At 44.9% G+C, this 22,478-nt stretch overlaps 1 long non-coding RNA gene across 1 annotated transcript; it reads left to right on the plus strand.

The window, feature by feature from the left end:
* Positions 1–1,625: 1,625 nt before the first annotated feature.
* Positions 1,626–20,315, plus strand: LOC144782786 (uncharacterized). The gene is made up of 3 exons (XR_013601261.1): positions 1,626–3,009; positions 7,830–9,041; positions 18,422–20,315. It is a non-coding gene; the product is annotated as an uncharacterized LOC144782786 (long non-coding RNA).
* Positions 20,316–22,478: the final 2,163 nt, after the last annotated feature.

The following is a 22,478-nucleotide window of genomic DNA, read 5'->3' on the forward strand; positions in this document are numbered from 1 at the left end:
TCAGACTCTACCATTTTGCCACATTTCTTGTAATTCCGTTCAGCTGTTCGGGCTGTAGCCGTGTCTAATCGTCCTATGGAAAATAACATGGGGAAAACACGTTTTGTGACCCCCTTTTTTCTCAGCCCCCACTTGACGAATCCCCCCAAAACTTTCAGGGAAGGAGCGGAGCAGAGTGGGCCATCTTCTTTGAGAAATTTGCGAAGATTCATCAACCGGCGCCACGGTTATTTCCAATAGAATGTTGCGGATTTCCTATGGAAATTAGGTCCTAACTATAACTACCTACTGGCGACGGCCAGTAGGTAATATATATATATATATATATATATATATATATATATATATATATATATATATATATATATATATATATATGCTGCAAGGCTCGTCTGTTCCACAACCTCTCCAGCGGACTTGCAATAAGACGAGGTAGACCCTGTTCCGTGCTTCTTTTTAGTTTAGTTTCAAATTAGCGACCATATCATCACGATGCGTTTCGGCAGCTCCCTGCCTTGATCACATGACAACAATGTCGTGAGATACACCCTCTTTTAAAGTGACAGTGCTTCAATAGACATAGAAGAGTTATTCAACTATACCTTTTCTTATCACGTTTTTTTTAACCACGTTTTTTTAAAACCATTTCAATTATGTAAAACAATGTACTTAAAAATCATAATAATCATTTCATGCTTCGAATGCATTGACAATTTAGTCTGATTATAAATGTAAAATACACTTTTGGGTAATTAATACCCGCTACCATTTCAATTTTAAAACAAAACATACAAAGTTGATTACATGCTTTGAATGCATTGACAATCAGATCTAAATACATTTCTATGGTAGCCGATACCATCTATTCTACCATTCCTTAAGTACATTGTATCAGTCTACTAACCCATACGTGAAAAAATAGTGAATATTATTCTCAAAAAATGTGTAATAACCATAATTCAAATGTGCATCCCCGGAACCCTAAAAAAACTTAAAAAACCTTATATATCCTAGTGTTGAAAAGAAATTAACCTTTTAACCTAAAATCAATTAACTATTATCCAACAAATAACACCTTTAGTGATTACTTTGTGCTTTAACATATTTCTGAGGCATTACTGCAAATAATAGCCTAATTCTACATCCTGGAATAGTTTTCATAGAGACAGTATTCAAATGAATTCTATAGGATTTTTAACGTTATTCCCGCAATCAAAAAAAACAATATTTTGTTGGAATACTAATCAATTCATCCATTTGATAAAATACAATAAATAATTATTATATATATGAAAAAAAACCTATGTAGCATACAAAAATATATATAAATAGATAAATATATATACTGCTATAATACATCTCTATTAAGAACAATTTGCATAATGTACAAAAAGCTAATTAAAATCTTTACATAAGCATATTTCATGAACAATTGATCTCTTACCTAAGACAATAAGGACTTTGATTAGGAAGAAATTAGTGCATTTCATAAGTCATAGTAAACCAAATATATATGTACTTGCATATACATCTGCACATGCCAAAGCATGTACATCCACACACACATCCACATATAACCAATTTATTTTACAGTGCAATCATAATCTATAACCCTAAATCTAATTGTTTTACACTTAGGGCCATTATTCCAAGTATGTATATAGATACTCACTCATATTTAAACCCCATAGGCTGTTTGGTATCTAATGTTAATATGTAGTGAGTTTCTAGTCGGCGTAACATTCCCTCCCTGTCCCCACCTCTTCTCTGTACAGGGACTGTGTCAATTAGAAAGTATCTTAAATCTTTGGGGTTCCCTCCATGTGTTTCTTGAAAATGTCTCGCTACGGGATAATTAGGGTCTTTGTTATTGATCGCCCTAATATGTTGCAATACCCTTTTGTGACCTGGTAGCTTGGTGCTGCCTACGTATTTCAGATTGCAACTACATTCTAGTACGTAGACAACATATTCATTTTTACAGGTTAAATGATATTTGATATTTTGAGGTTTTGTGCTGAAGGCAGTCATGTGCGAAGTTTTATTAATGCCATGTGAACATGCCTTACAGCTAGGGCATTTATAGAATCCTTTACGAGCTAATGACCATCCTGTGTTTTCCTTGTATTCAGGACTACTTTTTACTAGGATGTCTGCCATGGAGGTCGCCTTTCTATAGGTTATTGCAGGATATTCTGGGAGACACTCACCAATTACAGGGTCATCTTTGACTATGTGTCAATTGCGCTGGATAATTTTTCGCAGTTCCCTGTGCTGTCGACTGTATGTCATGATAAGTCTAGGTATATCTTCTGGTGTTTGTGCTCTTCCATTATTTTCATCTACCATAGTATCTGATGTACCCAAAAGATCTTCTCTACATTTCATTCTCGACTTAGCAATTGCTGTGTCTATTGTTTTTGCACTATAGCCTCTATCCAATAATCTAATCTTGCTCTCCTGTTGGTGTTTCAATAACTCTTCATCATTACTACATATCCTGCGCAACCTTAGCATTTCCCCATAGGGGATGCTATGGATAATATGTGTAGGGTGTGCACTTGTTGCATGCAGCAGGGTATTTCCTGCTGTTTCCTTTCTAAATAAGGTGGTGTTAATTTGATTATTCTCTATGTTGACTTGTACGTCTAAGAAGGAGACCTGACAATCACTAATGTGTGAAGTAAATTTTAAATTCACTTGATTAGTATTGATACAATCAATGAATGTCTCTGCTTCTTCTAGGGAGCCCTTCCAAACTATTATCAAGTCATCAATGTACCTTAGCCAGGATACAATATTGTTCTTATACGTGTTGCTATGTTGCACTCTGAGGACCAGCTCCTCCCACCAGCCCATAAATAAACAGGCATAGGTGGGAGAGAAGCTGGCCCCATAGCAACTCCCTGAACTTGACGGTACATTTGTTTGTTAAAAAGAAAAAGATTGTGCTCCAAACAAAATGTTAACATGTCCATGAGCATTTTGTTGTGCATTGTAAATTCAATAGTCAAGGTCAAATGTATGTTTATTATGACCGTAGTCTTTAAACAAAGCAGTGAGCATAACGCAATAAGGGTGTCTACAATAAATATTTTGGTTATTTTTAAAAATGTTATTCTTTAAAAAGCAATTCTACATTTCATTTTCAAAAATACAAAGTCCAACTATAAAATACTAACAACCAGTAAAAAATTACAAATACCTTAAAACTTTGTTTATAAAAGTTAAAACCTATTCACTTTCTTACCACCATAACAATTTCAATCAGTTAAAATTCATACAGTACTACATTTTTCCTTGGATCTCAGTGCACTCAGGGCCACCTTTAAAAATTTCCCAAGTGCGATTACAATATCAATGAAGGGTATTTCTGTTAGAAGGCTGGCTGCCTGCAACCTTGTTTTTATTCCATATTTTAGGAAAACCGGGCGCAGCCATAGTTTTCTCTGCTCAAGGAGTAACAGGCAGTCCAACAGAATATGTGGCCAGTCTCCCTTGGTTCCCTGCTTACACCTGCAACGGCCTTCTTGATCCAACAATTTTTGTTTGTTTATTATCCACGGGCTAATCCCAATTCGACACCTCAGGATCTCTTGCCTGAATCCGCGGTTAGGTAATCTATCAAGGTAGGGGAACCAATTTTCGTTGGACCAAGCATTTATCATATGCGCCACTGATTTTTTCTTTGTTAGATAGCCTATATCAATCGATTTAGAAACTTCCTTCCCCCTTTGCTTCAGCTCCCCTTTGGTATTAAGGACCTGAAGCGTTTCCTGGACCCAATCTATCTCTAATGAGTTACAGATTCCTTTCAGTTTGACCCTACAGACCTTTGCCCATTTTAGCTCGCTTCTCAGTATTTCATTGCGACACCAATGTGCTACTTTTTGGCTTTCGGGGTCTTCCAATCTCTTCCAGAATCTAATCACAGCCATCTGGGATTGTATTTTCCATGATTTTGTGCCTATTTCTATCCTGATGGCTTGTATCATCGAGGATTGAGGAAGGGATAAGAGCCTTTTTAAGCAATTCCCCTCTATCACGTCCCAGGATCCCTTACCGCTCAAATAAAGGATCTCAACGCCATACAAAACTTGAGAGGGTATCATTGCTTCGAAAGCTCTCAGCATAGGTAGGTGTGACATCTCTCCATAGACCCCATTAAACCTTTTTAGGCCACATATGGAAGAGAGTGCCTTTGCCTTTTGGGTATCCAGGTGAGAGTTCCAATTTAAAGCCCTATCGAACCATAAACCCAGATATCGATATTCATTAACTGTCTCCAGTTTGAGATCACCTATATACCAAGTAAATTTGCTTATCTTTTTCCCGAAGCATAGGGTTTTGGTTTTATCCAAATTTATTGTTAAGAGTTTACTGGCACAATATGTATTGAAAGCGTTAAGCTTCCTTTGGAGGCCCCTCTCGGTCTGATCTACTATCACGAGATCGTCTGCGTACAGCAAGCAGGGTATTTTATTGCCATCCATTTTGGGGCTGGCACTACCCTCCACCTCTAAATGTGCCGGAAGATCTGACAGGAAGATCGAAAAAAGCTGTGGGGCCAACACACATCCCTGTCTTAATCCATTAGCAATGGGTATTTTTGGTGTCAAAGAGCCCACCTTATCCTTAATTACTTGCCCCCAGTTTTCCCTGTGGAGTTCTTTTATTATAATGAATAGATCGTTGGGGATCTTCAACCTCTCTAATAGCTCCCATAGACAGGCCCGATCCACAGAGTCAAAGGCTGCTCTGAAGTCGACAAAACAGCAGCATAACTTGCCGTTCTGTTCCGTCGACTTCATCGCCATCGCCCATAGAGAAAATCCGTGGTCTATTGTAGAGTGACCTGCTCTAAATCCACCCTGTTCTATGGGTATTATTTGGAACTCGTCTACCCATGCATTCAATTGTTTCAGCACAATTTTAGAAAACACTTTCTCGCCTATATCTAGCAGATTGATTAGCCGGTAGTTTTGTGGCGCCTCTTTGCTCCCTTTCTTGTGAATTGGCCTAATTATGGCCCCCTTCCAGGTTGGTGGCATTACCCCTTCTTTTAGGACTACCAGGAACATCTTGGCAAGAAATCTTGCCCACCATTTAACCTCAGATTTCAAAATTATTGCAGGAAGATTGTCCGGACCTGCTGCCCGAGTTAACTTGAGTTCTTTTATTGTGAGCTCAACTTGTTCTTCATTGAATTGAGTTAATAGGTCCTCTGAGATTTCTTGCCAAATTTTAGACTCCACCTCCTCTCTAGGAGTCCTTACCCCGTACAGATCCCTTATGTACACTTCCCATGCAGCCACACTCACCACACAGTTCAATTCACCATCTGATGTTCCTGCTACAGACTTTACTAAACTCCAAAATTGCCTTAGATTTTTATTCTCTATGGCTTCTAATAATTCTAACCAGCATTTTTCTTTATATACCCTTTTTGCATTGGTTACCATTATCTTAAATTCTCTTTTCAGCTTGCCTAGCTGGTCCTGTCTCTCTAGTGTAAAGTTCTTTTTTTGTCTTCTTTGTACTGCACGTATCTCCTTTTTCTTTTTTTGGCACACCACAGAAAACCCTTTACATCGGTTTATTTGTTTGACCCTTGTGAGTTGGTTCCCTTTTAGTTTTATCTTTAGGCATTGGACCACCTCTTCTAATTTCCCTATAAACCATTCCAATTTTTTATTCTCACAGCTTTCCGGAACAATTTTTATTTGCATGGCCTTCAATTTTTCCATATATTCCTCGGTAAGACGTGTCGTCACCCGTTTGGGATACTCGACCTCCTGGGTGATCACCATTTCTCTCTGTATTTCCCTTCCCCCTGCTATTATTATATACAGGAGTTTGTGATCACTCACTTCTTTTTGTTCTAACCTAAAATCCCTGATCTGGGTGAAATTCCAGGCCTGCAAGAATATATAATCAATTGGACAATTCTGTTGCCCTTGGATGAATGTCTTTCCTGCTGGGGAGTCTGTCTCTACTCTCCCATTTACGCAGTGAAAGCCCCTACCTCCTAGGGTGTGTACTAGACCAAGATCTTTTTTCGAGATTTCCCCAATTGGGAACTTGGCCGGGTTTATTCCATACACCTCTAACTGTTCCCTATTCCAAAGGTCTGCCTTTTTTGGATTTAGTTTATGGTTAAAATCCCCCATTATTATTATTGTCTCTGCGGGGTATTTTTCTAGGGTACTGTCTTCGTCCTCTTTAAAAAACTTCATTTCCCTTTCATACTCCTCCCCGTTATCCCACTGCATATATACATTCATTAAAATCATCATTTTATACTTCTGTTCCACCTTCATAAGTTCAATTCTGCATGATTGTACCCATTTACATTTTGTATTCAACAGTTCAATATCCCTCATAACTTTTGTTGATATCAATGTCAGCAGCCCCCCCTAGGGCCGTCCATGGTTTTTCTTTATGGCTGGCTGCTGTATCTGGACGTATCCATCAAATGTAGGGGTGTTGCCGCATAGCCAGGTCTCTTGCAGGCAGGCAATGTCCGCTTTATTTATGACTTCCTTTATGTACTCACGTTTTTGCTCATTGCCTAGCCCGTTTATATTCCAGGATAAGAGACCTAGGTCTTGCGACCCCCCTCCGTCCTATTCAACATCACTCAAAACCCCCACTTCCTCCATATCCAATGGATTACTTACGTAACCTTCTCCCATTGGGTTACTAAGTGACGACCAGTTACCCCATGAGAAGTCATTCCTTGTGTTGTCTATTACGACGTTCAGGCGGCTTAAATCCTTTTCTGTTTCTCTATAGAGAATCACTTGTCTCTTCTGAAGCCCGGCATGCTGATTTAAGAAATTGTTGTCATTGGAGGTTTTTATTTCCCTCTCTGGGATAATCCTTATTCCCTGTTGAGTTATTTCATTTGAGGCTTTCTGGATTGCCCTTTTTACCAGGTCTGAATGAAGGGTAATTTTTGTTATCTCTTTTCCATACCTATTTTCTACAAACCCAACTTGCTGTAGATCTTTAGTACCAATCCCTCTCAGGCTGCCGCATTTTTCAAATGTAGACAAAATCAGTGCCCTATTTAGGGGTCTAGGATTACCTGTCGGCTTCTCTTTCCTCCCAGCTGGTACTAGGTCCAGAAATAACCAATTGTTCTTATCTCTTTCATGTAGGTTCGTGTTTGTTACCAGCGCCTGTTGATAGGCGATTGATCTCCCTGCTTGCCGTCCGTTCTTTCTCATATTGGGTTCTTCATGAACCTGAGGTCTTACTGTCCTTTGTTCTGTAACTCGTTCGTCCCTTTGCCTTACTTTCTGTTTCATCGTACGGATGGAAGTGGGGATCTCAGTTGCCTCCATGCGTCTCTGCATTTTCCTTGTTACTCTTGGGGTCCTTGGGGTCTTTGGAGCTTTTGCCTCTACATGCGTGGGTCTAATTGTTGTAAAGGTCGGTGCTGATGCATTTAAGCCTGACTGTACCACCCTCGTCGTTGTTTCCTTCCCTTTTCTCTTCCCTACTTGTTTCAGTTGCCTGTTTTTTCCAGTCCTGTTCGCGGCCCCACGTGTGACATTCCCCCCGCGCCTTTTTATCAGCATTGGTCTTCTTGATATGTATACATTATCTGCAGACTCTTCTGCCTCCTTTGCTGTTTGTTCTGCGGGTTGGGGAGCTCTTTCCAGAGATACCCTACTTTCTTCTTCTAATATTACCATGTCACTTTTCTCCCTTGAAGAGGTTGTCTCCATTGTCATTACCTTGATTGGCATTTTGCTCTTTATTTCTCCAAGTTCTTCTTCTATGTTCTTTAGATGTTTTGTTGTGCATTGTAAATTCAATAGGTCTTTTTGCTAGAAAATATTCCACTGCTCGTAATCCATCTATATTTCTAATACACGTGTACAAAGATGACACATCTAAAGTAATTAGATAATAACCGTTTTGCCATCTTACTTTCCCGATTTTAGACAAAAAATCTCCAGTGTCCTTCACAAAAGATTCCAGCTTACACACGTGTTCTTGCAGGAAGAAGTCTATGTACCTAGACAGATTCTCAAGTGGGCCATCGCATGCTGCAATAATTGGCCGCCCTGGTGGTGTTACTCTGTCTTTATGTATCTTTGGTATGAAGTAAATTACGGGCGTTTTTGGGTGTTCTTTCTTTAGGTATTTGAATTCCTCCATGTTCAAAAGACCAAGACTTTTCCATGCTAGCAATTTACTACATAGTTCATCCTGCATATGTTTGTAGTTGATTGGAGAGCTATGGTGATAGCATTGTGTATCACTGAGCTGATTATTTGCTTCAATTAGATATTTTGAAAGGGGCCACAATACTATATTTCTCCCTTTGTCAGAGTTTCTTATTACCACATTGCTTTCTTTCTTCAATCTGTCTAACAATAGACCATATTGTATTTCTTCCTTTGATCTTTTTCTTTTAGTCCTTTGGATTCTTGTATTCAATTTCTTTACTTGGGCCACCAGTACATCATTGAATACATCAATAGAGTCTTTAGTCATTATTGGCACAAACTTGGATTTCTTCTTAAAAGGAGTATCCGGTTTTTTATTGGCAAGACTCCTCACTTGTTGAGTATTTAAATTCGGAAATTCTGATGAAGGTACATCTCCCTGCTGTGACCCCACCATATCCTGTGAATTAGTGGGTAAATTTATTATACTCTGTACTGCCGTTACCAAGTCATAATCACTGGCTGCCAGATTCAAAGTTTGTCCTGGTTCTTCCACATTCAATTTCATTTTTGATTTATTCGTTGACTGTTGTTTGTGGAACTTTTACAACTTGAGTTTCCTTATAAACTGGTAGACATCGGTCCTTGTTCTCGTATATTGAAAGTTACTCTCGGGGCAATACGAAAGACCCAAGGACAATAGTTGTTTTTCCGCCATCGTGAGGTCTACGTCCGCCAAATTGATAATAGTATTGGCGTTTAAACTAGCATTCGATTCTATTTCGGTTGCTGTTGTTGTTGTTTGCTTTTCCAAGCCCCCCGGCCCCATCCACCTTGTTTCGTTGCGTTTCCTCAAGGGTGGCTGTTAGAACCGGGGTCTCTAGTTGGCAGGGGTATGCACCCTAGTCCAAGTAGGGACCACTGCTTCCGACCTGGTAGCGTGGCGCAGAGCAGCAAAGGCGTAACTTCAGAGGCAATGTGTAAAGTATTTGTGCAACACACAACGACGATGACACAGTAAAAACACTCACAAAAGGAACACCACACCAGTTTTGTATAAGAATAAGAATTTCTTTATCTAAAAATTATGCGAGAACCAAAAGCAGGTAAATCCAGCTCCAGGCAAGATCAATAATAAAAAGGATTCCAGTTTCCAAGCAAGATCAATAATCAATAAGAATGAATCCAGTTCCCAGGCTTGATCAATAACAAAAAAGGATTCCAGTTTCCAAGCAAGATCAATAATCAATAAGAATGAATCCAGTTCCCCGGCCTGATCAAATCACCAAAAGCTCATGTGTGCCAAGGGCTCTTGCTGGTAATGTCTTTCTCACAGTGTCCTTGGATGGTAAAAGTACACTTGAGGTAGGTTCTTATGGTCAAAATTCACTGGGGGAAGGTTCTTAGGCCAAAGTTCCCTTGTAGCGTAATAAGTGTGCCTCTCATAGAAATGATGCTCCCAGCGTAGGAAGTGCGGCTGCCCAGGCGCTGCTGGTAATGCTAAATAATGCCCCAGTGTCAATTACCAAGTAATTATGCCCCCGTAGGCCAGTCAGTGAAGGACGGTTCCCAGCCAAGCACAAAGCTCACACTCCAGGTACCCGGCCAACCCGCACCCCGCCCCTTCGCAGCAGCCTGGTTGCACTGAGGCGTTACCTGGGGTGGTGGTTGCGGACGCAGGTGCGAGGCTCCTCTCCCCCTGGGGCCTTGGGCTCAGCAGGCGCTGCACGGGTGGGGGTCACAGCCACACAGCGCTCCTTTAGCACAGCGCTTAACAGTGCCTCCAAGTCCTGGGCAACGACGGAGCCTCCTGCCACACAGCGCTTCGCTTCTCAGCGCTACACAGCGTGCTCCGGTCCCAGTGGCGGTGACCTCAGGGCCAGTTTCAGTGGGCTTGCGCCAGAAGCAGAGGCAATCACAGAGCCCTGGGAGGATCACGGGGCAAGCAGTGCTGAGGGCAGGCACAGCGTTGCAGGGCAAATCTTGAGAGTGTTGTTGCAGTTCCAAAGGGCAGTCTTTAGAACGCTGTGGTCCAAGGACAGGTAGTTTCCTTTAGCTTAAAAAGGGTGCAGTCCCAAAAAGGCAATCTTTAAAAGGTTGAAGACTCTTTAAAATGCTGTTCAAAGAAAAGTAGTTCCTTTGGGATGTTGTGGAGACACTCTGGTGGTGATGTTGCAGTCTCCCATGCAGGGCAGGATCAGCAGACAGTAGGGCAGCTCAGCAGGTTGTGGGGCAGCAGTTCCTTGGAGCAGTCAGCCTCCTTCCCAGTGGCAATCCTCTTGCGCAGCAGTCCTCACTCCAGCAGGGATTCTTCCAGGTCCAGCAGTGTAACAAAGAAGTGAGGCCAGGACCCTCCCTTATATATCTTTCAGTCTAAGGGCTAGAAAGTGGTAGAAGTCGCTGGAAGGGTCTGGGGGCAGGGGCTTCTGGAAGAGTCCAGGGAGTTCTGGTATGTTCCCTGCCTTCCCTGACCTAGCTGTCAAAGTGACGAGAGACAGGCCGTTAAGGCTACAGTGGGCAGCCCATCACAGCTCATCCCAGGGAAGAAGGTGTGAATCACCACTCCCACCTCCCAACCCAGGCAGGCTATCAGTATGCAGAGGGGAGGGGGGAGTCTGCAGAACCTAATCTAAGTGTAGGCAGGAAAAGGTCCCCTTTATAAAAGTGGGATCCCTAGCGTAGTAATGCCCAAACCCTATATATCATTGGAAAGGGTTCCCCGCCCCGAGTCCAACAAAAACCAAACATGATAGACTTATCAGGTCCCTGTCAGAAGTTAGTCCATAAGGGGAGGTTCCCAATGTTAGCCTATGGAGGATTAGCCTTACTGCAGTAGCAGTGGCTTGTGGCAGATATGCCAGTCTCTCAAGGTTTTAGGTAAGAGCACCTGCACCTCAGCACTGTTTAGCAGTGGTGAGGTGCCCAGAGTCCTAAGTCCAACTAAATATAGGATAAAAATGGGAGGCAAAAAGGGCAAAAATGTAGGGGAGACCACCCTGAGGCTGACAGGTCTAACATGTGTCCCCCCCAGCTGAAAGTGGGGAGAACTACCCGACCTCCAGGGAGTTCTCATCACTAAGGCGGAAAAACCGAGAGAGACCGTCAGCATTGGCGTGGTCTACTCCGGGTCTGTGTTCCACCCTGAAGTCCATCCCCTGTAGAGAAATGGACCACCTCAACAATTTGGGATTCTCGCCCCTCATTTGCATGAGCCACCTGAGGGGCCGGTGGTCAGTCTGAATCAGGAAGTGGGAACCAAACAAGTATGGCCTCAGCTTCTTCACAGCCCAGACCACCGCAAAGGCTTCTCTCTCTATCGCACTCCACCGCTGTTCTCGGGGGAGCAGCCTCCGGGAGATGAAGGCTACTGGTTGGTCCCTTCCCTCCTCATTGAGTTGCGAAAGTACCGTGCCTATGCCATGCTCTGAGGCGTCCGTTTGGACAATGAACTCTTTGGAGAAGTCAGGGGCCCTGAGCACAGGAGCGGTGCACATGGCCTGCTTTAGAGAGTCAAAGGCTTTTTGGCAAGCCTCTGTCCAGATCACTTTCCTAGGGTATTTCTTAGAGGTTAGCTCAGTCAAGGGGGCCACAATGGTGCCATAGCCCTTGACAAATCTGCGGTAGTAACCTGTGAGGCCCAGGAATGCCCTGACCTCAGTCTGTGTTTTGGGAGGCTCCCAGGCCAGGATGGTTTCTATCTTGGCCTGTAGGGGCTGCACCTGGCCCCCGCCTACCAAGTGTCCTAGGTAGACTACCGACCCTTGCCCTATCTGGCATTTGCTAGCTTTGATAGTCAGGCCTGCCTGCTGCAGAGCCTGAAGCACTTCCTGGAGGTGACCCAGATGGTCCTCCCAGCTGCTACTGAAGACAGCTATGTCGTCCAGGTAGGCAGCAGAGAAGGCCTCTAAACCGTAGAGGACCCGGTTCACCAGCCGCTGGAAGGTGGCAGGAGCATTTTTCAATCCAAAGGGCATCACTCTGAACTGGTAGTGGCCCTCTGGGGTGGAAAAGGCGGACCTCTCTTTAGCTCCATCTGTTAGGGCGATCTGCCAGTACCCCGACGTGAGGTCAAAGGTACTCAGGTATCGGGCAGCCCCTAGTCGGTCAATGAGCTCATCCGCCCTAGGGATAGGATGAGCATCAGTCTTGGTCACAGAGTTCAGTCCTCTGTAATCCACACAGAACCTAAGTTCTGGTGTGGTGCCCGGTGGGGCAGCTTTTGGTACCAGAACCACCGGACTGGACCAAGGGCTGTTGGAGGGCTCTATCACCCCCAACTCCAGCATCTTAGTGACCTCACTCTGGATGCTGGCCTTCACCTTATCTGACAGCCTGTAAGATTTGGACTTGACAGGGGGGCTGTCTCCTGTGTCCACATCATGGGTACACAGGTGGGTAACCCCAGGGATAAGGGAGAACACTGAGGAGAACTGCCCCAGGACCTGGCGGCAGTCCCTCTGTTGCTCAGGAGTCAAGGATGGGGAGAGGACCACTCCCTCCACCGATCCATCCTTCTCTTTGGAAGCAAAGAGGTCCGGGAGAGGTTCACTTTCCTCTTCCTCGGCCCCATCAGTCACCATCAGTAAGGTGAGCTCAGACCTCTCATGGTGGGGTTTGAGGCGGTTGGCGTGTAGTACTCTGTGGGGCTGCCTGGGGGTCTTAAGGTCCACTAGGTAAGTGGCCTTACCCTTCTTTTCCAATATCTCATAAGGGCCAGTCCAGCGATCCTGGAGGGCACTAAGCTCCCCGGGCTCCATGACCCTCACCTTCTGTCCAGGTTCTAGCTCCACAGGGTGAGAGTTCTGGTTGTACCATTCCTTCATTACCGCCTGGCTGGCCTCTAAGTTGTCGGAAGCTTGTTTCCACAACTTAGCCATTTGGCTACGGAAGGCCAGCATGTAGCTTACTACATCCTGGGGAAGCCTCCTTGGAGTCTTCTCTCACCCATCCTTCACTAAACTGAGAGGTCCCCTAACAGGGTGACCGTACAAGAGCTCGAAGGGGTTGAAACCCACCCCCTTCTGCGGTACCTCCCTGTAGGAAAACAGCAAACAGGGCAAGAGTATGTCCCACTTTTTCCTCAGGCCCTCAGGCAGACTCCTGATCATGCCCTTTAGGGTCTTGTTAAATCTCTCCACGAGACCATTGGTCTGTGGGTGGTAAGGGGTGGAGAACTTATAAGTAACCCCACACTCCTTCCACATGGCTTGCATGTAGGCAGACATAAAATTGGTACCCCTGTCCGACACCACCTCTTTGGGAAAACCCACTCTGGTAAAAATCCCCATCAGGGCCCGTGCCACTGCAGGTGCAGTGATGGTTCTCAGAGGAATAGCCTCTGGGTACCGGGTGGCGTGGTCCACCAGAACCAGGATAAACCTGTGACCAGAAGAAGTCTGTGGATCCATAGGCCCCACAATGTCGATGCCCACCCTCTCAAAGGGGGTGCTAACGACAGGTAGTGGTTCCAGGGGAGCCTTCAGCTTAGCCCCTGTTTTCCCACTGGCTTGGCAGGTCAGACAGGTCCTGCAGAAGGTATCTGAGGAGATCCTCATCTGCGGCCAATAAAAATGTGGGACAAGCCTAGCAAAGGTCTTGTCCTGGCCCAAGTGTCCTGCCAAAGGGATCTCATGGGCCAGTTCCAAAAGACAGGCCCTGTAGCACTGGGGGACCACTAAGGCCCTTGATGACCCATGCACAGGAGCCTTGGGCTCACTGTAAAGGAGCCCATCCTCCCAGTAAATATGATACTTCGCGGAGGCATTGCCTGCTGCTTGGGCTTCGGCCTGTCGCCTCATGCCCTCAAGGGTAGGACACTCCTTCTGTGCCTGGCAAAACTCCTCCCTGGTGGGCCCTCCTTCCACCTGCCACTCTGCAGGGGTAGGTAGGTCCCCCAAGGGAGCAACGTCCCCCTCTGTGGACTCCGGTGCAACCTCCTCAGGTGCCCCATCCATCTCACGGGGTGACTGCCCCGGGGCGAGCTTCCCACGCCCTCGGGCTCCTCCCTTCTTAGCAGCTGGCTGGGCCATTTTTCCAGGCTCCAGCCCTGGCTGACTCCCTTTCCGGGCAGCCATAGACCGTGTGGTAGCACAAATCCACTCCGGTAACCCCAGCATCTCCACATGCGCTTTGAGCTCTACCTCCTTCCAGGCAGTATGCTCTAGGTCATTCCCTAACAGACAGTCCACTGGCATGGCAGGGCTCACAGCAACTCTTAAAAGGCCTGAAACCCCTCCCCACTCAAATGGAACCTGTGCTATGGGATAGTGACCCCCCCGGTTGTCAGCCATCACAACCGGATGGAATGCATCGGGAATTATCTGCTCTGGGGACACCAGCTGACTCCTTACCATAGTCATGCTGGCACCTGTGTCCCTCAGAGCCTCCACCCCCTGACCCTTGAGGGTGACCCACTGCCTATACTTAGTAGTATTGGAGGGCACGTGGACCTTAGGAACCATCTCACTGTCTCCCAGAGACACTAGGACAAGCCCGGCCCCCTCACTCCCATCATCTAGGGACAGCTCCTCCCCAAGCGCTACACTAGCCACCCCGGGGGTTTTACCTCCAGAGGCCTGTGGTGCTCTCTTGCGACACTTGGGATCCCCCTTGTAGTGTCCAAGTTCACCACACTCATAGCACCGGACAATTCTGGGCTGCGGACTTTTGTCAGGATAAGTGGGCTTCTGGTGGCCAGATTGGGGCTGGGACCCAGACCCTTTCCCTTGTGAATTATTTTGGGGGCCTTTGGAGAAATCTTTCTTTTTATCTCCCCCCCTCTTTCTTCTGGTGGGAACCCTGACCACCCCTTTGGGAGTCCCCCCCAGAACCCTTGTTGGACACCCTGGTACTGACCCAGGTGTCCGCCTCCTCCGCAAGCTTCCTAGGATTGGTCAACCTGCGGTCAACCAGGTGTTGGCGCAGCTCTGGAAAACATTTCTCTAGAAGGTGCTCTCTTAAAAACAAGTTATACAATCCTTCATAGTCATGCACATCGCTGCCCCGCACCCAGCCCTCTAAAGCTTTACTAGCGTAGTCCAGGAAATCTACCCAGTTCTGTGTGGGAAGTTTGTGGCTATTCCTAAACCTCTGCCTATACCTCTCAGGGGTAAGACCGAACCTCTTAAGCAATGCTTCTTTCATAACAGAATAGTTGGTCTGGTCTTCCTTTTCTTGGCTAAGGAGTGTGTCCCTAACTTCCGGAGGTATGTACTTGTACAGACCACCCCCCCAGTGACTCTCTGGGACCCCATGGGCTCTTAGTGACACCTCATAGGCAGCTAACCACTTATCAATATTATCCCCCACCTTAAAACTGGCCATCACATCTTTAGGCATAAAGACCCTGGACTCACGTGAAGCTTCCGTAGGTATGCTGCCACCACTCTTGATGCTGTTCGTCCCTGCTTGTAGGGCTCGAATTTCCAGTTCCTTCAGGTTGAGCTCATGGGTAAGTTTCCTCTCCTCCATGGCCCACCTTTCTTTCTCACGCTCCCTTTCCAATTTGGCGAGTTCCAATTTAAACTGTCTCTCCTCTCTCCTGTCCTCCAATTCCTCTGAGGACAGGGTCCTTACTGACACACTACTGCCTACCCTGGAAGGTACCCTTGTACCTGGTAACAAGTTGCCATTTTCCACCAAGGGCAGTAGGTCAAGTTCTCCTGTGGCCCCTTGCTCCGCTCCCTGCCCGTCCCCTTCTCCATCTCCTTCTGGGTGGGCCGTTACCCATGCCCTCAAGGCTTTCTGAAGCTCTGTCTTCTTAGCGCCTCGCTTAAAGGGCACCCCTTTCTCCTCGCAGAATTCCTTGAGTTGTGCCACTGTGTAAACTTCCAGATTGGCCAGCTCGAATTCCATCTTGCTAGGTAGGGCCTCAGACGTTTGTAGAGAAAACCAAATGGGACTTCGGCAAAAGGACTTTTAAAAATAGCAGCCAGTCAGGGAGAATTTAAAAAAAAAAATTCAAAAATGCCAATTGGAGAGGGTAGACAAAAATTCAGTAGAGTCAGGTGTAGAGTTGCAGTGTACACTGCGTCGCTGCGTGGTGTTACACAAGCACAAGTCCTATCCCACCGCTCGATCACCAATGTTAGAACCGGGGTCTCTAGTTGGCAGGGGTATGCACCCTAGTCCAAGTAGGGACCACCGCTTCCGACCTGGTAGCGTGGCGCAGAGCAGCAAAGGCGTAACTTCAGAGGCAATGTGTAAAGTATTTGTGCAACACACAACGACGATGACACAGTAAAAACACTCACAAAAGGAACACCACACCAGTTTTGTATAAGAATAAGAATTTCTTTATCTAAAAATTATGCGAGAACCAAAAGCAGGTAAATCCAGCTCCAGGCAAGATCAATAATAAAAAGGATTCCAGTTTCCAAGCAAGATCAATAATCAATAAGAATGAATCCAGTTCCCAGGCTTGATCAATAACAAAAAAGGATTCCAGTTTCCAAGCAAGATCAATAATCAATAAGAATGAATCCAGTTCCCCGGCCTGATCAAATCACCAAAAGCTCATGTGTGCCAAGGGCTCTTGCTGGTAATGTCTTTCTCACAGTGTCCTTGGATGGTAAAAGTACACTTGAGGTAGGTTCTTATGGTCAAAATTCACTGGGGGAAGGTTCTTAGGCCAAAGTTCCCTTGTAGCGTAATAAGTGTGCCTCTCATAGAAATGATGCTCCCAGCGTAGGAAGTGCGGCTGCCCAGGCGCTGCTGGTAATGCTAAATAATGCCCCAGTGTCAATTACCAAGTAATTATGCCCCCGTAGGCCAGTCAGTGAAGGACGGTTCCCAGCCAAGCACAAAGCTCACACTCCAGGTACCCGGCCAACCCGCACCCCGCCCCTTCGCAGCAGCCTGGTTGCACTGAGGCGTTACCTGGGGTGGTGGTTGCGGACGCAGGTGCGAGGCTCCTCTCCCCCTGGGGCCTTGGGCTCAGCAGGCGCTGCACGGGTGGGGGTCACAGCCACACAGCGCTCCTTTAGCACAGCGCTTAACAGTGCCTCCAAGTCCTGGGCAACGACGGAGCCTCCTGCCACACAGCGCTTCGCTTCTCAGCGCTACACAGCGCACTCCGGTCCCAGTGGCGGTGACCTCAGGGCCAGTTTCAGTGGGCTTGCGCCAGAAGCAGAGGCAATCACAGAGCCCTGGGAGGATCACGGGGCAAGCAGTGCTGAGGGCAGGCACAGCGTTGCAGGGCAAATCTTGAGAGTGTTGTTGCAGTTCCAAAGGGCAGTCTTTAGAACGCTGTGGTCCAAGGACAGGTAGTTTCCTTTAGCTTAAAAAGGGTGCAGTCCCAAAAAGGCAATCTTTAAAAGGTTGAAGACTCTTTAAAATGCTGTTCAAAGAAAAGTAGTTCCTTTGGGATGTTGTGGAGACACTCTGGTGGTGATGTTGCAGTCTCCCATGCAGGGCAGGATCAGCAGACAGTAGGGCAGCTCAGCAGGTTGTGGGGCAGCAGTTCCTTGGAGCAGTCAGCCTCCTTCCCAGTGGCAATCCTCTTGCGCAGCAGTCCTCACTCCAGCAGGGATTCTTCCAGGTCCAGCAGTGTAACAAAGAAGTGAGGCCAGGACCCTCCCTTATATATCTTTTAGTCTAAGGGCTAGAAAGTGGTAGAAGTCTCTGGAAGGGTCTGGGGGCAGGGGCTTCTGGAAGAGTCCAGGGAGTTCTGGTATGTTCCCTGCCTTCCCTGACCTAGCTGTCAAAGTGACGAGAGACAGGCCGTTAAGGCTACAGTGGGCAGCCCATCACAGCTCATCCCAGGGAAGAAGGTGTGAATCACCACTCCCACCTCCCAACCCAGGCAGGCTATCAGTATGCAGAGGGGAGGGGGGAGTCTGCAGAACCTAATCTAAGTGTAGGCAGGAGAAGGTCCCCTTTATAAAAGTGGGATCCCTAGCGTAGTAATGCCCAAACCCTATATATCATTGGAAAGGGTTCCCCGCCCCGAGTCCAACAAGACCAAACATGATAGACTTATCAGGTCCCTGTCAGAAGTTAGTCCATAAGGGGAGGTTCCCAATGTTAGCCTATGGAGGATTAGCCTTACTGCAGTAGCAGTGGCTTGTGGCAGATATGCCAGTCTCTCAAGGTTTTAGGTAAGAGCACCTGCACCTCAGCACTGTTTAGCAGTGGTGAGGCGCCCAGAGTCCTAAGTCCAACTAAATATAGGATAAAAATGGGAGGCAAAAAGGGCAAAAATGTAGGGGAGACCACCCTAAGGCTGACAGGTCTAACAGTGGCCCTCCTCTCCCGCCTGCTCCTTGTGCGTCGTTTTTTGCCGGCTGCTGTGTTCCCGCTGATCTCAGCGTTTCCCGCCGACTACGGCGTATATATTCCAATTCTTCTCCCATGGTAGGTTTCACCGAGTTAGTAACGTCTTCTCCTCCGTCCGATCCACTTTCCGTGTATACACTGGACTCAGATATAGATGACGTTTCAGGCTCTGGTTCCCTTGAGGGTTGTCAGACTAGGCGGGTATTTTGGTTACTTGGTTTGCCAGTATTTTTTCGCATGGTGTCATATTTTCTAGAACACGTGAATATTCTACCGTTTTTGTAATCCTCCTTATCTCTCCTAAATTTGTACGCTTTACGAATTTTTATCTTGTCTTCCTCTTTTTGCAACCGTTGTTCCATTTCCTCATTGCATTTGTCTTTCGATGTTTGCGGGTCACTCAATGCCTGAATCTCTTTACGTGAGGACTCAATGGTGGGGAGGATTTCTTCCCGGTCTTTTTTAGCGTGTTTTACCAGTAGCTCCACCAACTTCCTAGACGAGTCAAGATTACACTCCGCCCATTCTGCCATTAGCGTGGGATTCGGTGTGTCATACGACGGAGCAATCATTATTCTTAGTCCCCTGGGTATACGATTTACCTCTAGATATCTGCGAAGTGATTTCGCCTCCCACCATTTTACCATTTCCGTACGCATGAGCTTTTCAAGCATCTTGTATTTGTCTTTTAGTCCTGTTCCTCTGGCTACGCTGTTATTGCTGGTATTTGCTTCCTTCAGCCTTGGTTGCGTTGCCTCATTAGAGAACATTTCTTCAGCTGCGCTCTCTCGGTTCCTCACTGTTGCCGCTGACATGGTCGCTTAGATATTTGATTTTATGCTGTTATAATTTTCACCCTCTGCCTTTGACTTGTCTAGCCAAACTGTTTTATCGGCTCATTCGGTTACTTTCTGCACACCTCCCACCTTCCGACCTATCGCGGACTTGCTCGGTACCTGTTTTGAGTTTCGCCGCTCACTCCTGCCGCCTCACACTCGCTTCTCCAAGCTGCGCTCGACCGCCGCAAGCAAACGTCTCTTCACCGGTCCGTAGCAATGCTTCCACTGCGGAAGGGGGCTGTGTGGGTTTCCGTTTCCGGGGCGTTTCAAAATTGGCGCCTTACTCCTGCGAAGCTTTCCACAGAATTCAGCACCTGTAACTTTCCTTCTTTCCATACAAGCCACTTCCAGGATGGGGGTCTACGTCGCTGGTGAAAGTCATCCAACGAAAAAATGCTGAAAGGCTCGTCTGTTCCACAACCTCTCCAACGGACTTGCAATAAGACGAGGTAGACCCTGTTCAGTGCTTCTTTTTAGTTTATTTTCAAATTAGCGACCATATCATCACGACGCGTTTCGGCAGCTCCCTGCCTTGATCACATGACAACAATGTCGTGAGATACACCCTCTTTTAAAGTGACAGTGCTTCAATAGACATTGAAGAGTTATTCAACTATACCTTTTCTAATCACGTTTTTTTTAACCACGTTTTTTTAAACCCATTTCAATTATGTAAAACAATGTACTTAAAAATCATAATAATCATTTCATGCTTCGAATGCATTGACAATTTGGTCTGATTATAAATGTAAAATACACTTTTGGATAATTAATACCCGCTACCATTTCAATTTTTATACATACGTTTTATTTAAAACAAAACATACAAAGTTGATTACATGCTTCGAATGCATTGACAATCAGATCTAAATACATTTCTATGGTAGCCGATACCATCTATTCTAGCATTCCTTAAGTACATTGTATCAGTCTACTAAACCATACGTGAAAAAATAGTGAATATTATTCTCAAAAAATGTCTAATAGCCATAATTCAAATGTGCATCCCCGGAACCCTAAAAAAAACTAAAAAAACTTATATCTCCTAGTGTTGAAAAGAAAATAACCTTTTAACCTAAAATCAATTAACTATTATCCAACAAATAACACCTTTAGTGATTACTTTGTGCTTTAACATATTTCTGAGGCATTACTGCAAATAATAGCCTAATTCTACATCCTGGAACAGTTTTCATAGAGACAGTATTCAAATGACTTCTATAGGATTTTTAACGTTATTCCCGCAATCGAAAAAACCAATATTTTGTTGGAATACTAATCAATTCATCCATTTAATAAAATACAATAAATAATTATTATATATATGAAAAAAACCTATGTAGCATACAAAAATATATATAAATAGATAAATATATATACTGCTATAATACATCTCTATTAAGAACAATTTCCATAATGTACAAAAAGCTAATTAAAATATTTACATAAGCATATTTCATGAACAATTGATCTCTTACCTAAGACAATAAGGACTTTGATTAGGAACAAATTAGTGCATTTCATAAGTCATAGTAAACCAAATATATATGTACTTGCATATACATCTGCACATGCCAAAGCATGTACATCCACACACACATCCACATATAACCAAGGTAGTTTACAGTGTAATCATAATCTATAACCCTAAATCTAATTGTTTTCCACTTAGGGCCATTATTCCAAGTATGTATATAGATCCTCACTCATATTTAAACCCTTAGGCTGTTTGGTATCTAATGTTAATATGTAGTGAGTTTCTAGTCGGCGTAACATTCCCTCCCTGTCCCCACCTCTTCTCTGTACAGGGACTGTGTCAATTAGAAAGTATCTTAAATCTTTGGGGTTCCCTCCATGTGATTCTTGAAAATGTCTCGCTACGGGATAATTAGGGTCTTTGTTATTTATCGCCCTAATATGTTGCAATACCCTTTTGTGACCTGGTAGTTTGGTGCTGCCTACGTATTTCAGATTGCAACTACATTCTAGTACATAGACAACATATTCATTTTTACAGGTTAAATGATATTTGATATTTTGAGGTTTTGTGCTGAAGGCAGTCATGTACGAAGTTTTATTAATGCCATGTGAACATGCCTTACAGCTAGGGCATTTATAGAATCCTTTGCGAGCTAATGACCATCCTGTGTTTTCCTTGTATTCAGGACTACTTTTTACTAGGATGTCTGCCATGGAGGTCGCCTTTCTATAGGTTATTGCACGATATTCTGGGAGACACTCACCAATTACAGGGTCATCTTTGACTATGTGCCAATTGCGCTGGATAATTTTTCGCAGTTCCCCGTGCTGTCGACTGTATGTCATGATAAGTCTAGGTATATCTTCTGGTGTTTGTGCTCTTCCATTATTTTCATCTACCATAGTATCTGATGTACCCAAAAGATCTTCTCTACATTTCATTCTTGACTTAGCAATTGCTGTGTCTATTGTTTTTGCACTATAGCCTATATCCAAGAATCTAATCTTGCTCTCCTGTTGGTGTTCCAATAACTCTTCATCATTACTACATATCCTGCGCAACCTTAGCATTTCCCCATAGGGGATGCTATGGATAAGATGTGTAGGGTGTGCACTTGTTGCATGCAGCAGGGTATTTCCTGCTGTTTCCTTTCTAAATAAGGTGGTGTTAATTTGATTATTCTCTATGTTGACTTGTACGTCTAAGAAGGAGACCTGACAGTCACTAATGTGTGAAGTAAATTTTAAATTCACTTGATTAGTATTGATACAATCAATGAATGTCTCTGCTTCTTCTAGGGAGCCCTTCCAAACTATTATCAAGTCATCAATGTACCTTAGCCAGGATACAATATTGTTCTTATACGTGTTGCTATGTTGCACTCTGAGGACCAGCTCCTCCCACCAGCCCATAAATAAACAGGCATAGGTGGGAGAGAAGCTGGCCCCCATAGCAACTCCCTGAACTTGACGGTACATTTGTTTGTTAAAAAGAAAAAGATTGTGCTCCAAACAAAATGTTAACATGTCCATTAGCATTTTGTTGTGCATTGTAAATTCAATAGGTCTTTTTGCTAGAAAATATTCCACTGCTCGTAATCCATCTATATTTCAAATACACGTGTACAAAGATGACACATCTAAAGTAATTAGATAATAACCGTTTTGCCGTCTTACTTTCCCGATTTTAGACAACAAATCT

This window comes from Lissotriton helveticus, chromosome 9 (assembly GCF_964261635.1).
Source record: "Lissotriton helveticus chromosome 9, aLisHel1.1, whole genome shotgun sequence".
Lineage (NCBI taxonomy): Eukaryota > Metazoa > Chordata > Amphibia > Caudata > Salamandridae > Lissotriton > Lissotriton helveticus.